A 17,344-nucleotide genomic window follows, 5' to 3' on the forward strand; every position below is an offset into this window, starting at 1 on the left:
TCTTTGAAAGCATTAACCGGATGTCGTTGTTCCGTCAGATCCTGGAATATTTTAAATAAATGTCGCAATCATTGAAACGAGGAAACGCCGTCATCTTCAGAACCAGCCAGTAGAAAGTTTAAATGTTTACATTTAAATATGAAACCTTGATTCTGATCTAAAATAAAAGCATCCAGATTCATCAGGATTATTATTAACCAAGATGATTCCCAGTATGAAAATAACACGTTCCCATTCCCAAAACTGGGAACTTGGATCTACTCAGCCTATAAACTACAGCAAAGCTGGAATTTAGAAATAATAGAAATGAAGAATCAGCCTCACATGGTTCTGGCCCGACCCAAACGACACCAGGTGTTAACTCACTGAGCTACTGGAACATACTTCTGCGGTTTTAACTGGGAACGCTGGTTTTATACTCCATTAAAACCATCTGCTGGTATTTATGAGCGGAGTGTCTGGACCAGCAGAGGTTTTTTCCTGATAACTTGTCAGACGATTCATGGAACAAGACATTTTATGTGGACGCTCCCCGAGACTTCTGGGTAAAACCGTCAGGGTCAGGTGTGTGTTTCTGTGCTTCTGCCTGAGTGTTGACGTCTTCCTGTGGTCCGACTGGTCCAGACAAACCTTCGTTCTCACAAACATTCAGCCTATTAGTATATCTATATATATATACTATTATTATCCTCGCTGTCTCATCTGCATGTCGGTCCTGATACCACCCTCTCTGTCATCGGCACCCAGCAGTGACGCACGCACACACGCACACACACACACACACACACACACACACACACACACACACACACACACACACACATTTCACTTCAACAGGTGTGATGTCAGCATGAGCACAGCATGGCACCACATGTTGCCATGGTGACCGGCAGGCGCCTAGCGACCAGCGGCGCTCACATGCTTTCGTCTTTCTCCCGTCTCATTTTCCTTTGATTCCATCTCCTCGGCTCGTCCTCAGCCTCTCTTCTTCTCGTCCTTTTTCACCCGTTCTGTGTTCCTTCTCTCCCCCGTTCACGAAGCTGGACTGAAACGTCAGGGCAGGAAATGATGTGACGGCTGCTTCACGACAGTAACAGCAAAAGCAGCATTAGAAACAGGAAGTATGAAACCTAGACACTAATTAACTAGAAGGTTAATTGTGGAAGATGTATTTACTCCAAGTAAAAAAAAAAACACTGAACACTGTAATTTTATAATGAAATGTTCTTGTTCCAGCACAGATATGTACCATAGTTGCATTTATTCCAACAAAAACAGGTAAGACACAATTCAAAACGACATTTTACAGACTCTCTCTATCTGTGTGTGTGTGTGTGTGTGTGTGTGTGTGTGTGTGTGTGTGTGTGTGTGTGTGTGTGTGTGTGTTTCACACATGAAGCCTACATTTCATAACAAAACAGAAGTGAAGGCATTAGAATATGTTTAATCTAAGAAGAAGAGAGAGAGCGGAGCAGAGCAGACCCACGACCCTCTCTTGTTTGTGTTGAAGCTCAGCTGTGAAGCTGAAAGTGTTCGTTATCAATCTCCTTCAGGAACACGTGCACATTAAAATCGTTTAAAAACATTTTATCTAAAAAAGGTACAAGCAAACATCATCTAGTTGTCTATAAAACTGTTAGAAGGGCAATTATGAAAACCAAACTTTGACTTTTAATTCACTTGAGTTTAAAAATGAATTTTAATTTCAGTCATGGTGCCTCAGAGGCTTGCAGGACTTTCTAAGGATAACATCTAAAATTTTTTGCTAATGAAAGTTATATTTTTACATAAAATGGAAAAAAGACACTCCTTGTGAATTCGGAGATGTTTTACTGCCTCGCTGTAATACCTCCACTGGGAACTATAAGGAATAACTTTATTTCAGTGATATTAATGTTTCTAAAAAAGAGAGAAAAAAAACTCAAAAAGGAGTCAGAATTAACCATAAAGCATGTTTAGTCTCCCATCACATAGAAGCTGAATAACACGTGCTGTCCCTGCATGAACATTCCCTCTGCTTTGTAGACACACCCTCCACACGTGTGTGTTGGGCTGCAGGGTGACGCAGAGCAGTGGGTTCAGACGCCATTGAGAGAGAGAGAGAGAGAGAGAGAGAGAGAGAGAGAGAGAGAGAGAGAGAGAGAGAGAGAGAGAGAGAGAGAGAGAGAGAGAGAGAGAGAGAGAGAGAGAGAGAGAGAGAGAGAGAGAGAGAGAGAGAGAGAGAGAGAGAGAGAGAGAGAGAGAGAGAGAGAGAGAGAGAGAGAGAGAGAGAGAGAGAGAGAGAGAGAGAGAGAGAGAGAGAGAGAGAGAGAGAGAGAGAGAGAGAGAGAGAGAGAGAGAGAGAGAGAGAGAGAGAGAGAGAGAGAGAGAGAGAGAGAGAGAGAGAGAGAGAGAGAGAGAGATTTCCCTATAGGTTGTGGCCCAGGTCCAGTGTGTTTGTCAGCACAGGGACTCGTTGCTGCTATATTGGCTCACATTGATTTTCTGATCCCAGGGATGGCAGATGAAGCTAAAATGTCAGCCATAACAGCAGTGAGCAATAAGATGGTGATGCCGTCATGCATAATGTCCATATACTTGTCTGTAGGTGACGGGTGATTAGATCAGGCTTCCTGTGGTATCGTTCAGCACCAGCAGGTATGCTACTGAAAGGGAACCGCCAGCTTCATCTAAAGGGTAAAACCCTGTTGGTTTGTTTTCTATTGTTCCTCGTCAGGAACAACTGTTCAACATCAACAGCAAACTCATTCTAAACTTTTGTTTGATTTTCTGATGGATAATAATTCTGAGTTACCCTTTCAGATGCGTAACCATGCGAATAAAGTTGTGATGAATGTCTCGGTTCTCAGCTGTCAATTAGTTTTGTAAATGAGAGCATACAGTAAGCCCAGCAAAAAAAAAAAAAAAAAAAAAAACCTGGTTACAGTGTTTTATTTGCTGTTGTTGGTTCTGCTCCACAATAGAACAAAAAATCCTAAAACATATATATTTTCCTTGGAGAACACTAATATCGCAATGGGGATACATTTATTTGAACAAAACACGAAGGATGCTGTGGTGCACCTTGTCAAAGTAAGAGCGGGATGTGATTCTCCTAAAACTCATACTGTGTTAGGAAATTCAAACATCTCGTCTCGTCTCTCGTCTCGTCTTCCTCCGCTTATCCGGGTCCGGGTCGCGGGGGCAGCATCCCAACTAGGGAGCTCCAGGCCGTCCTCTCCCCGGCCTTGTCCACCAGCTCCTCCGGCAGGACCCCAAGGCGTTCCCGGACCAGATTGGAGATGTAACCTCTCCAACGTGTCCTGGGTCGACCCGGGGGCCTTCTGCCGGCAGGACATGCCCGAAACACCTCCCCGGGGAGGCGTCCAGGAGGCATCCTGACCAGATGCCCAAACCACCTCAACTGGCTCCTTTCGATCCGGAGGAGCAGCGGTTCTACTCCGAGTCCCTCCCGAATGTCCGAGCTCCTCACCCTATCTCTAAGGCTGAGCCCGGCCACCCTACGGAGGAAACTCATTTCGGCCGCTTGTATCCGCGATCTCGTTCTTTCGGTCATTACCCAAAGCTCATGACCATAGGTGAGGATTGGGACGTAGATCGACCGGTAAATCGAGAGCCTGGCTTTCTGGCTCAGCTCCCTCTTCCCCACGACAGATCGGCTCAGCGTCCGCATCACTGCAGACGCCGAACCAATCCGCCTGTCGATCTCCCGATCCCTCCTACCCTCACTCGTGAACAAGACCCCGAGATACTTAAACTCCTCCACTTGAGGTAGGACCTCTCCCCCGACCCGGAGGTGGCAGGCCACCCTTTTCCGGTCGAGAACCATGGTCTCAGATTTGGAGGTGCTGATCCTCATCCCAGCCGCTTCACATTCGGCCGCGAACCTACCCAGCAAGAGCTGAAGGTCAGAGCTGGATGAAGCTAGGAGGACCACATCATCCGCAAAAAGCAGAGACGAGATTCTCCTGCCACCAAACTCGACACACTCCACACCACGGCTGCGTCTAGAAATTCTGTCCATAAAAGTGATGAACAGAACCGGTGACAAAGGGCAGCCCTGGCGGAGTCCAACCCTCACTGGGAACAGGTCCGACTTACTACCGGCTATGCGGACCAAACTCACGCTCCTCTGGTAAAGGGACTGAATGGCCCTTAACAGAAAGCCACCCACCCCATACTCCTGGAGCGTCCCCCACAGGGTGCCCCTGGGGACACGGTCATAAGCCTTCTCCAAATCCACAAAACACATGTGGATTGGTTGGGCAAACTCCCATGCCCCCTCCATCACCCTTGCAAGGGTATAGAGCTGGTCCACAGTTCCACGGCCAGGACGAAAACCACATTGCTCCTCCTCTATCTGAGATTCAACTATCGATCGGACCCTCCTCTCCAGTACCTTGGCGTAGACCTTTCCAGGGAGGCTGAGGAGTGTGATCCCCCTATAGTTGGAACACACCCTCAGGTCACCCTTCTTAAAGATGGGGACCACCACCCCGGTCTGCCACTCCCTAGGAACTGCCCCCGATGACCACGCAATGTTGTAGAGACGTGTCAACCATGACAGCCCTACAACATCCATAGCCTTGAGATACCCAGGACGAACCTCATCCGCCCCCGGGGCTCCGCCGCTGTGTAGTTGTTTGACTACCTCAGCAACTTCTGCCCCCGAGATCGGACAGTCCATCCCCAGGCCTCCCAGCTCTGGTTCCTCCTCGGAATGCGCATTGGTGGGATTGAGGAGCTCCTCAAAGTATTCCTTCCACCGTCCGACTATAGCCTCAGTTGACGTCAGCAGCTCCCCATCCCCACTGTAAACAGTGTGAGCGAGTTGCTGCCTTCCTCTCCTGAGGCGCCGGACAGTTTGCCAGAACCTCAAACATTCAGAAATTCAAACATTATAAAGTTAATTATTTTTTAATAATCAACTTCATAAATATTTAGATGTTGACTACAAATAAGCTTCTTTATAGCACCAATTCTATAAGTTTTATTTTTATTTTATTTTTATTTTTTACCGTGTCCTGTCTGGCTGTGAAGCAAACAGAATTGATGTCTGAATGCTGGTGACAAGCCTTACAGATTTACTCTCAGGTGGAGCATCAAAGCGTCTGCTTTTAATGTCACGCCTGATACTTAAAATTTTATTACTATTGTTTTTGAATGCTTTGTAATTCCGACCAGACACAGAGTCAGAGGTGAAAGAGAAAGGAAAAGACAAAAGGTGGGGAGATGGGGGGAAGGGGGTGGGGGGTTCCACAAAAATAAACAATAATGAACAAGAGTCTGCTTCTAGACCTGCAGAAAGAGACAAGAAAAAAAGCAAAAAAGCAAAAAAACAAAAAACAAAAAAGGGACACAACAACAATACAACAAGATCAAGTTATCACTGCCTCAACTTGATGAAGAAATATATAAACAACATTGTTTAACTGAACAGTCACACGATAATAAATCACAGTGCATTAAGTGCCCACCATAGTCTTAATACCTGTGTTGAAGGTGCCCAAGCCCATACTTTTGAGAGCACCATGTGAGCACCTGTGTGTGTACACGCGCTTGTTTATGTAAGGTTTATCTACAGGAGCGTCCAATAGAGAGTGTGAGGGACCACAGATCTGCCTCCCAAAGATGCGTAGGAGATGGGGGGAGCTCCAAGTCCCAGAGATCCAGGCGCTGCCCCAGAACACAGGAACCCCAAGGAGACTGCAACCAGAAAGGCCCCCGCCCCCCTCGAGAGGCACAGAGGATCGCCCCGGGGGGCCACAACAAGCAGCCGGCAGAGTCCCGGGAGAAATCAGCGGCAAGCTCTCAGGCCCGCCCGCAGCCTCCCACCCCCTAGCCGGCCGAGCCTGGGACCCAGCGACCCGGGACCCAGGGGCGACCACCCCCGCCGGGGACCCAGCAGAGCCCAGGGACCCAGACCCCACCAGGCAGCCACCGGGATTGATCAGGCAGATGCCAAAAATCTTAAACTCCCTGACCCGGGAGCCACGAACACTCAGGCAGACCAAGGCACCACACCCCACACCAGGTGTGGCAGGGGGAGGGGAAACGCAGATCTATATTATCAAAAGAAGTCCCAGGAGAGGGGAGGAGTCAAAGGCCCCACCTGACATATACAGTCATACACAAACACAGTCACACACTCCCTCCCTCATGCTCGCACATGCACATACAACCAAAGACTTACAAAAATGCACGCCGGACATCCACTCATGCTCCCCATACACACCCTATTCACTCTGGTCCCAGTACTGCTGCACCTTGGGTACAACCATTACCAGTTCCCAGAGTTTGACCCTTTCTGCTGGGGTGCTGATGAGCAGGCTCCCCCGCCCAGCTCTGAGCACAGCAACCCACCACCCCAGACCCCAACCAGACAGCCAGATCTCCCTCCTAGCCTCCAGCCCCAGGAAGCCAAGCAACAACAGAGGTGTGCTAAGACCCCTAGTCTCCCTCCACCTGCTCCAATATAGTGTTGTGGGTTAATGAGGTGTATTCCATGGCTGTGGTGAGCGGGCAGTGTGGGCATTGTCTGGCCTATGCCAGCTGATGCCACCGCACCACCCCACATGCACCCACTGCCCTCGGTGTCTAAGTGCAGTTTAAAATTGGAAGTGGGCACCGGCACTTGGGAGGAGGCTGAGAAATCCCCCTGCCATGTGCCGTTGAATGTGCTCACTCCCAAGGCCCTAAGTGTGTGTTTGCGTGGAATTTCGTCGGTGGAAGTGTATATAGGTGCAAATAAAATTGGGGGGCAGGTTGCCACAGGAATGCGGAAATGGGGTCCATACCCGCACTTCCTAACTTTTCCACCCCCCAAGGTCCTATGTGCATGTTTGTGTGATGATGTGAGGGAGCAGGAGGAGAGAAATATGCGGGGATGGGGAGGAATGGCTGGTTGGGCTTAGCCCTCCAGGGAGCCAGCTCCCCCACTGGCCCCAATAGGCACCTGTGTTGTCAAAATGCCGCCCAGGACATGGAGACCCCAGCCCATCCTGCCAGGGCCCAAAGCAGCAGCATTACAGAGCCTCACAGAGTCCGAGGGCACCAACCCAGCCCCACCCCAGCAGAATATCTATGGTTTCCCAGTAAACAAAGAGAGGGGGTGGTTGCGATATGACATTTCAGAGACTTTGACAGGTCTTCACATACTCTACCCCAAAATTCCTGGACAGGTGGACAGGACCACATTGCATGAATGTAATTGTCGGGAATGTTGTTTGTGCAGTGTGTACAGGTGTCAGTCGACACAAACCACATCTTGAACATCCGATGACCTGTATAGTGTACTCTGTGTATAATTTCGTACTGAATTAATTGTAAATTGGAGTGTCTGATCATTTTATTATTTTTTATTTTTTTTATTTTTATTTTTTTACCGTGTCCTGTCTGGCTTTCAAGCAAGCAGAATTGATGTCTGAATGCTGGTGACAAGCCTTACAGATTTATTCTCAGGTGGAGCATCAAAGCGTTTGCTTTTAATGTCACGCCTGATACTTAAAACTTTATTGTTATTGTTGCTGAATGCTTTGTAATTCCGACCAGACACGGAGACAGACTGAAAGAGAAAGGAAGAGAAAAGGTGGAGAGAGAGGAGGAGGAGGAGGAGGAGGAGGGGGGGGGGGGGGGGGGTTCCACAAAAATAAACAATGAACAAGAGTCTGCTTCTAGACCTGCAGAAAAAGACAAAAAAAAAAAGGACACAAAAAAGGGACACAACAACAATACAACAAGATCTACCTATCACTGCGTCAACTTGATGAAAAAAAACCAAAAAAACAATATATATATATATATATATATATATATATATATATACATATAATCAACATTGCTTAACTGAAGAATCACGATAATAAATCACAATGCATTAAGTGCCCCCCATAGTTTTAAGACATGTGTTGAACGTGCCCAAGCCCATACTTTTGAGAGCACCATGTGAGCACCTGTGTGTGTACACGCACTTGTTTATTTAAGGTTTCTCTATAGGAGCGTCCAACAGAGAGTGTGAGGGACCACAGATCCGCCCCCCAAAGATGCGCAGGAGACGGGGGGAGCTCCAAGTCCCAGAGATCCAGGCGTTGCCCCAGAATGCAGGAACCCCAAGGAGACTGCAACCAGAAAGGCCCCCGCCCCCCTCGAGAGGCACAGAGGATCGCCCCGGGGGGCCACAACCAGCAGCCGGCAGAGTCCCTGGAGATATCAGCGGCAAGCCCACAGGCCCGCCCGCAGCCTCCCACCCCCTAGCCGGCCGAGCCCGGGACCCAGTGACCTGGGACCCAGGGGTGACCACCCCTGCCGGGGACCCAGCAGAGCCCAGGGACCCAGACCCCACCAGGCAGCCACCGGGATCTGTCAGGCAGATGCCAAAATCTTAAACCCCCAGACCCGGTTGCCACGAACACTCAGGCAGACCATGGCACAAGCCCCCACACCAGGTGTGGCAGGGGGAGGGGGGACAAATATCTATATCATCAAGAGAAGTTCCAGGAGAGGGGAGGACCCAAAGGCCCCACCTGACATATACAGTCATACACAAACACAGTCACACACTCCCTCCCTCATGCTCACACATGCACATACAACCAAAGACTTACAAAAATGCACGCCGGACACTCACTCATGCTCCCCATACACACCCTATTAACTCTGGTCCCGGTACTGCTGCACATGGGGTACAACCATCACCGGTAACCAGAGTTTGACCCGTTCTGCTGGGGTGCTGATGACCAGGCTCCCCCGCCCAACGCTGAGCACAGCAACCCACCACCCCAGACCCCAACCAGACGGCCAGATCTCCCTCCTAGCCTCCAGCCCCAGGAAGCCTAGCAACAACAGAGGTGGCTAAGACCCCTAGTCTCCCTCCACCTGCTCCAATATAGTGTTGTGTGATCATGAGGTGTATTACATGGCTGTGATGAGTGGGCAGTGCGGGCATCATCCGGCATAGCCAGCTGATGCCACCGCACCACCCCACTTACACCCTCAGCCATCAGTGTCTAAGTGCGGTTTAAAATTGGAAGTGGGCACCGGCACTCGGGAGGAGGCTGAAATATCCCCCTGCGAAATGCCGTTGAATGTGCTCACTCCCAAGGCCCTAAGTGTGTGTTTGTGTGGAATGTCGTCAGTGGAAGTGTATAAGGTGCAAATATAATTGGGGGGCAGGTTGCCACAGGAATGCGGAAATGGGGTCCATACCCGCACTCCCTGACTTGCCCACCCCCCAAGGTCCTATGTGTATGTTTGTGTGATGATGTGAGGGAGCAGGAGGAGAGAAATATGCGGGGATGGGGAGGAATGGCTGGTTGGGCTTAGCCCTCCAGGGAGCCAGCTCCCCTACTGGCCCCAATAGGCACCTCTGTTGTCAAACTGCCACCCAGGGCATGGAGACCCCAGCCCATCCTGCCAGGGCCCAAAGCAGCAGCATTACAGAGCCTCACGGAGTCCGAGGGCACCAACCCAGCCCCATCCCAGCAGAATATCTATGCCCACCCCTGCATTTGCACAACTTCCAGAATATATAAGACATGGGACATCCAGGTAAGGTTTGGTCCTCCCCATCCTGGACCTCCCCCTCCCCTGTGATGGAACGGCAGAGGTGCCAAGGTCTACCTGATTCCCCCGAACCCGGGCCAGGCACTGCTGAGTGTTCCTGCCTTCTTCCCGGCAGCATACATGTCAGGACCCGACCCCCAAGGCCCCGCCCAGATCCCCACACGAGGCCGGCCACCCCCAAACCCCGAGCCCCCAGGCCCCCACCCAGACCCGCCCAGGGGTATTGCAGCCGCCAGGCAGTGGCCCATGGCCGCCGCCAAGATCCCCAAGGGGCCCCACTCACAACCGCCAGCAGTCCACCCCCCGAGGCAACCCAAGCACATCCAGAGGGGGGCAACAGCCCCCCAGTCCCAGACACCCCCAGTGAACCCACCTCCAGGGAACATCCGGATACTCCAAACTCAGACCCCACACCCCCCCACCCACACCATCCCGCAGGACAACATCAATGGCCCCCCACCCTCGCTAAGTGATGGAACCGATCAAAGGAGCCCATAGAGATTCATCTGAAGTGGAAGCAGAGGCTATATCAAGTGCAATATGATCTAACAAAAGATTTCTATACTGGTTAATGCAGAGACTTTTTTTATTTTTCCAATTCAAGAGGATAGTTTTCTTAGCGATGCATATGGCAGTCAGAACCACGTGAACCAAAGATGTTGCAATCGGGACATCGTGCAGCTGTCCCAGTAAACAAAGAGAGGGGGAAGTTGGGATATGACATTTCAGACATTTTGACAGATCCTCACATACTCTACCCCAAAATTCCTGGACAGGTGGGCAGGACCACAGTGCATGAATGTAATTGTCAGAAATGTTGTTTGTGCAGTGTGTACAGGTGTCAGACGACACAAACCCCATCTTGAACATCCGATGACCTGTATAGTGTACTCTGTGTAGAATTTTGTACTGAATTAATTGTAAATTGGGGTGTCTGATCATTTTAAAAGTTTTTAAACAAGTTTGGGACCAGAAGTCCTGGTCAAAGCTAACTGATAGATCCACCTCCCATTTTTCAATAGGGATTGCAATTTTATCGTCTATTTTGGACAGTGTCTTATATACTTTAGACAGTAGTTTGGGGGGTTTGAGATTATAAAAGTCTAATACCCTTGGTGGTGTTTGTAATTCTATTTTATTGAGCTTAAATTTTTGTTTGACTACAGATTTAATTTGGTGATATTCTAAAAAGCTATTCTTATCCATTCCAAATTGGGAGACTATTTGATTAAATGGGATGAAGTCCAATCCTTCATATATGTGTTCCAGGTATAGGATTCCTTTATTTTTCCAGTCCGGAAGGTTCATCATTTTGTTGTTTTGCAAAATGTCAGGATTGTTCCAGATAGGTGTGCGTCTGCATGGTACTAGTGAAGACTCTGTCATTTTAAGATACTCCCACCATGCTGTCAGAGAGGTGCTGATACTAATACTTTTGAAGCTTTCATGTTTTCTTATGCTTGGGCTAATAAATGGTAAGTCTGAAAGCTCTATCGTATTGCAAAGTGTCTGTTCTATATCTAACCAGGACTCGTCTAATGGGTTATCTTGCAACCATCTTGGTATATATTGCAGCCTGTTGGCTAAGAAATAATAATAAAAGTTCGGTAAATCCAGTCCTCCTCTGTCTTTGGTCTTCTGAAGCGTTTTTAAGCTAATTCGTGGAGGTTTATCCTGCCAAAGGAATTTAGTAATTGAGGAGTCCAGAGATTTAAACCAGTCAGCTGGAGGTTTGTTTGGGATCATCGAGAATAAGTAATTTATTCTGGGTAAGACCATCATTTTAATTGTAGCAACTCTCCCCATGAGTGATATTGGTAAGGATTTCCATCTTGCAAGATCATCTTCCACTTTCCTTAAAAGTGGGATGTAATTCAGTTTGGTTAGATCTGCTAACTTGGGAGAGATATTAATTCCCAGGTATGTGATATTCCCTGACTCCAATTGTGTATTAAGCAAATTGACAAATGAGAAATTAATTGGTAGAACTGTGGATTTTAACCAGTTTATAGAGTAATCTGAAACTCTGGAAAAAGAGTTTATCAGTTCTATTGCTTGGGAGAGAGAGGATTGAGAATTCTGGAGAAAGAGTAAAACATCATCTGCATAAAGACTGATCTTATGTTCTATTTTCTTACACTTTATCCCTTTAATATCTGTTGTTTGCCTAATTGCTGCTGCTAGTGGTTCAATAAAGATAGCAAATAGTGAGGGGGAGAGTGGGCATCCCTGCCTGGTCCCCCTCTGAAGACAGAAGCTAGCTGATATTTGGTTGTTCGTCCTGACACGTGCTGTTGGTGAACTGTACAGGTATAATGTTTGTAGCCAGTTTATGAAGAAGTTCCCAAAACAAATTTATGTAAAGTTGCAAATACGAACTTCCAGTTAACTCTATCAAAAGCTTTTTCTGCATCTAGAGATAATATACTAGTTTCTATGTTTCTACTGTAAGAGAAATCTATCAAATTAAATAATCTACGTGAATTAGTGGCTGACTGTCTACCCTTGACGAAACCAGTTTTGTTCTGGGTGTATTATGAAGGGGGTTACCTTTTCTAATCTTTTTGCCAGGGCTTTACAAATTATTTTGAGATCAACATTAATAAGGGAAATTGGGCGATAGCTGGTAGGAAATGCAGGGTCTTTGCCTGGTTTTAACAAGAGACTAATATTGGCTGAATTCATGTTTGGCTGTAATCTGCCGCTCTCTTCGATATCCCTCACAATTCTGAAAAATATTGGAGCCAGAATGATCCAGAATTCTTTGTAGAACTCTGCTGGAAACCCATCTGGACCTGGAGCTTTCCTATTAGTCATGGCTTTAAGGGCTTCCTGGAGCTCAGCTGATGTTAGGGGCGAGTCCAGGACTGTAACTTGGCTGTCTGATAATTTAGGAAGTGTTATCCTGTCAAGGAACTCATTGATCTCGTTATCTGATGGGTTTATCTGTGGTGAGTACAGAGTTTGGTAAAAGTCTCTGAAAGTGTTGTTTATACTTTCAGGGTCATAAACTATATTCCCGGTTGAGTCTTTAACAGCAGATATGGTAGTTTTCTCTTTATTTATTTTTAACTGGCTAGCCAAAAAATTACCTGATTTATTACTATGTTCAAAGTTTTCTATTCATAGTCTTTGTGATGAAAATTGTGTCTTTTTGTCAATAATTCCATGAAGTTCTAATTTAGCTTTACGTAATTTGCTCATTAACTCTTCTGTGGATGCCACTAAAGACTTAATGATTTCCTCTAACTCCTGAATACGTTTGTTTTCTGTTTTTTTTTCTTATGTGATGAGAAAGAGATTATTTTACCTCTCATCACTGCCTTTCCTGCCTCCCAGAGAATAGATGTTGATGTTCCAGGTGTCAGACTGGTCGGCTGGATTCGGGAGTTGAGCTTGTAGAGAGCGTGGTTTCACAGAAGCGGAAGTGATAGCGTCGGTGAAACGCCGGCTCATGATTTAATCTAGGAATCCCGGAGCGTTCGAGCGTCAATGAAGCGACACGGAAATGCTGGGTTTTCCAGAAGTAAGTAAGAACACTTACTGTGAGTGGATAGTTTGTAAGATGGAGCGGTTGATTGGAAACTCTGATCATGGATCTGAAGAAACTATGACTGAGTGGTGAGCGTGGGAGGCGACTTCCGTATATAGTCGCGGTTAGTGACGTAGGTGTGACGTGGAGGGAATCCCCGCGAGGGACATGCTGGGAGATGTGGTCCATGGTGGAGATTGGCTTGCTGGGAGAGGCTGTATTGGGGACTTGGGTTCTGACACCAGGCAGGTCATTATTTTCTAAATATAAAGCCCACTCCTTTTTAAAAATTTCTATAAAACCTTCATCTTTAAGCAGTGTTGTATTAAACCTCCAGTTTTTGCTTGGTGCGATTGTCTTCTTGTTTACCAGAGTTAAAGAAACCGGAGCATGGTCGCTGACAGCTATGGGGTGTATCTCAGTGTCTGAAATGTCAGCCAACAATGAGCTGCTGACTAGAAAATAATCCAAACGTGAATGAGAGTGATAGACGTGCGAAAAAAGTATACTCTCTACGGTTAGGATGAAGAGATCGCCATGCATCACAAAGCCCATAATCACTCATGTACTGTTTAACTATGTTAGTGGATTGCCAATTGCGCTGAGTCCCAGCTGTACCGAGCCTGTCTGTTAAAGAGTTCATCCAAAAATTAAAATCGCCTCCAAGTATAAGTGGACAGTCCAAGTGTTCATAGAGTACAGAGAAAAAATTATGAAAGAATGGAGGGTCATCAATATTTGGACAGTATATGCTGACGATACATAAGCTTTGGTTCTGTACAGATATTTTTAACATTATAAATCTACCCTCTGGATCAGAGACTGTGTCCAATACTGTGAAATTTATGTTTTTGTGTATTAAAATAGCTACACCTCTTTGCCTAGAGTTATAGCCGGCAGAGAACATGCTGGGAAACTCAGGTGTTTTAAGTTCATCTGCGGATGTGGCAGATCTATGAGTCTCTTGTAATAATATTACATCTGCTTGCACTCTCTTTAGCTGATCAAAAATCTTTAATCTTTTCTCCATGGAGCCAGCTCCATGTACGTTCCATGAGACAAACCTTAGTGCACCCATAGATGTGTGTGTAAGTAGCTAAAATATGACGCCTTCATGTGAATAAGATGGAATAAGTATCTAAATGTATAAAATAGTATGTTAATAAATAACAGAAAAGTAAATAATAATAATAATAATAAAAGATCCAACAGTGTTTGTGTTTGTATTATTTGATGCATAAATTATGATATTGTGCTGTGGATTTAATATATATATATATTTGTGTGTGTGTGTGTGTGTGTGTGTGTGTGTGTGTGTGTGTGCCGAGTCTGACGCAGTGTTGGAAAGTTGTGTGGTTGTGCCATACAGGTGTAAAGGTACAGAAGCAGGTAAAGAGGAAAGGAAAATACAGATACAGGTTAAAAAAGAAGAAAGAACTAAAAAGAAAAGGTGATAGGGGTGTGAGGTGGTGATGAACAGGTGATCTCATCATCTAGAAAACGGATTTAGCAGCTGTTTAATCCTGACGTGATCAAACCCAGTGAATCCTGATAAGAATAATAAATGTCTGACCTGATGTTGCGCTAATACAGCCAGTCAGTCACTCTTCGCTTCTTGTAAAGCTTATTGTCCACATAAAGCTTATGCACCGAGATGACAGCCCTCTTCCCATCCTGGATAAACTTTTTGTGCAGCGGAAAGAGGACCCGGCGCCGATCCAGAATTTCCTTAGGGAACTGATCATTAACGCTGAAGTGTTTCCCTTTGAGCTCTCTTCCGTGACTTTTAACAAGATCCTTCTGCTTAAAATGTTCTAATTTAGCCACGATGGGACGAGGTCTTCTGCTGTCCACTCTTTTAGCTCCAAGGCGGTGTACCCGGTGAAAGGTGATGTTGTTACCGTTTCTTCGGATATCTTCATTTGGGTCTGGAGAAAGTTTGTTATTGTTTGCTCGCAGTTCTCCGTCCCTCCTGTCTGCTCCGGCAGGCCTGCGAACACCAAATTATCCCTCATGCTACGGGCCTGAAGGTCCAAAACTGTCTCCTTCAGAGTCTTGTTGTCCTGGGTGATCCGCTTCCCTCCCTCTTCCAGGGAAGAAACAGACTCCCGTAGAGACGCGTTCTCAGCGGCGAGCCGCTCCACCTGCTCCTGGCTCAACTCCAGAGACTGACGGAGGTTCTGAAACTCCTGGTGTAGAACATCAAGCAGATGAAGACACCCCTCAAATCCCAGAAGCCTTTTATCTATAGAATCCAATAATTCTAATATGTCCTTACAGGGAGATGAGGCCTCAGGCGAGTCCTGAGGACTGCTCCTCTTGGTCCCAGGTGTTTCAGGCTTAGCTGCTGATTTCTTCTGACCCATAACGAATAACTCAAAAACTTTGTCAATATAATTTAGTAAACTTTCTAAATTTTCTTCACTTACCTCCAGATTAAGTGAGTTATACTTACCAGATTATTTTTTGCATTGTCAGTAAATAAATTAGGCGAAAATGTGTCATAATTGTTTGTGGATGTTTGTTAACGAGCTGCCATCAGCTTCAAACGCTGCTGTGTATCCGGTGATCGGCCGTCAGCGTATGCTCAGCTCCCAGGTGTGTGTCTGCTCCCAGGTGTGTGTCTTCTATAAGTGATTTTAAAATGTTTATTTGTTCAAGTAAAACCTAAGATATTTCAATATTTACCTGATTGGACCTATTAGATTATTAGCCTGTGTCATATAAAAGACATCAAAGAAAGAGCACGTTTGCACAGAGAAACTGGATCAAATCATTTCATTGATAATTTCTGATCTGTTACAGTTATTTGGAGCAGTCCTTCCTTCCTTCCTTCCTTCCTTCCTTCCTTCATCCTCCTTCCTTTCTTCCTTCCCTTCCTATCCAAGGTCTAAGTGCATTAGGGGTAAAAAAAATGTTTTAAAGTCGACAGGCAAGTAATGAAAATCGAGTCGACTTTGACTAGTCGCTGATGACGTCATACACCTGAAGCGGCTAAAACTGACATTTTTTTCCCCCGATGCACGTGTGTGTGTGTGTGTGTGTGGGGGGGGGGGGTGTTGGTTGGTTTGCTGGAGTTTTTGACAGTTAAAATTGTGCCCACATTTTCTAAGTTGAACGCATCTCTTTTAACAACGGTGGTTTCTGCATCTTTACTGTTCCCCTGCTTCAGCCCCTCCCCCTGTGCCGCAAACTCACTGATCTTCAATGGTGTCTGCTTTTTGCAACCACCAGGTACAAAAACTAACTTTTTTTTATTTGACTATTTTTCTGTGCTGTCTCTGTTTATTATCTTCCTGCATCTCCTCTCAATCCTAAAGAAAACTGCTACCTGGCTTCATATATATTCACCTTATGAGTTACCTTTGAACTGCAGTTCTAAAAGATCTATCGACCGCAAAAACAGAGGAATGTGCGCCGCTCGCCGGCCGCATCAGTGAGGTGCGTCACCGGAGGACAAAACAGGTGATGTGCTCCGCTCCACAGCAGCGAAATGCATCACGCACAAATAAAAGACAGAAAACATAAAAGGAAATGAGCCAACATGAACGATGGCGTGTAAAATTTGTTTTTGAGGTGGCGACTCCTAATTTGATAATGTTACTGTGGCCGTGCTCAGGACGCAGATGTCTGGAGCGCGTCAACGATCAGAGCTTTGCATGCTCAAGCTGGTTAAGGATAGGATGGGGGTGAGGGGGAGGTTAAATTGCAAGAGGGTAAAGGTCACAATTTGGTCAAATGTCCATTTTACTGCGGGCGTCAGATACCGACGCGCAGGGGCTCGTCACCTGCTGTCTTTTCCGAGGACTGCATCTTGTCAGTCATTATCACGCGACAGCGACTAGTCTATGAAAGGCATAAAAAGTCACTACAGAGCAGTGAAGTCGACTAGTTGATAAAACCCCTAGCCACCATAACACTCATGTATCTGGTCCCAGATGGTGTATTTACTGATGTGTTTATATACTTCAAAGCCTTTATAACAAGGACAAATTTGACCTTCATTCTCCTCCATCTCTTCATGTGGTTGCCACACCTAAACCCATGTCTCTCATCATTTCTGTCCACAAATGAAACGTTTGCTCTGTATTTTGTACTCCTTCAGTCACGGGTGAATAAACATTCATATTTTGGGACTTTTTCCACGATGTTTTTCCGTGTCTGCCATTTAATACATTTTTACTTTTTGACAGGGCAATGGTGCTGTTGCTAAATTTACAGGAAGTGAAAGTGTTCATCACTTTCATTGGG

The 17,344-nt window shown here is 46.4% G+C and overlaps 1 protein-coding gene across 10 annotated transcripts in view; it reads left to right on the forward strand.

Moving 5' to 3' along the window:
• clcn2c (chloride channel 2c) overlaps positions 1 to 17,344 on the forward strand; it is a 360,814-nt gene that overhangs the window by 166,227 nt on the left and 177,243 nt on the right. The gene's annotated exons all lie outside the window — the stretch shown is intronic.

Source organism: Nothobranchius furzeri, chromosome 13, assembly GCF_043380555.1.
Source record: "Nothobranchius furzeri strain GRZ-AD chromosome 13, NfurGRZ-RIMD1, whole genome shotgun sequence".
Classification (NCBI taxonomy): Eukaryota; Metazoa; Chordata; class Actinopteri; order Cyprinodontiformes; family Nothobranchiidae; genus Nothobranchius; species Nothobranchius furzeri.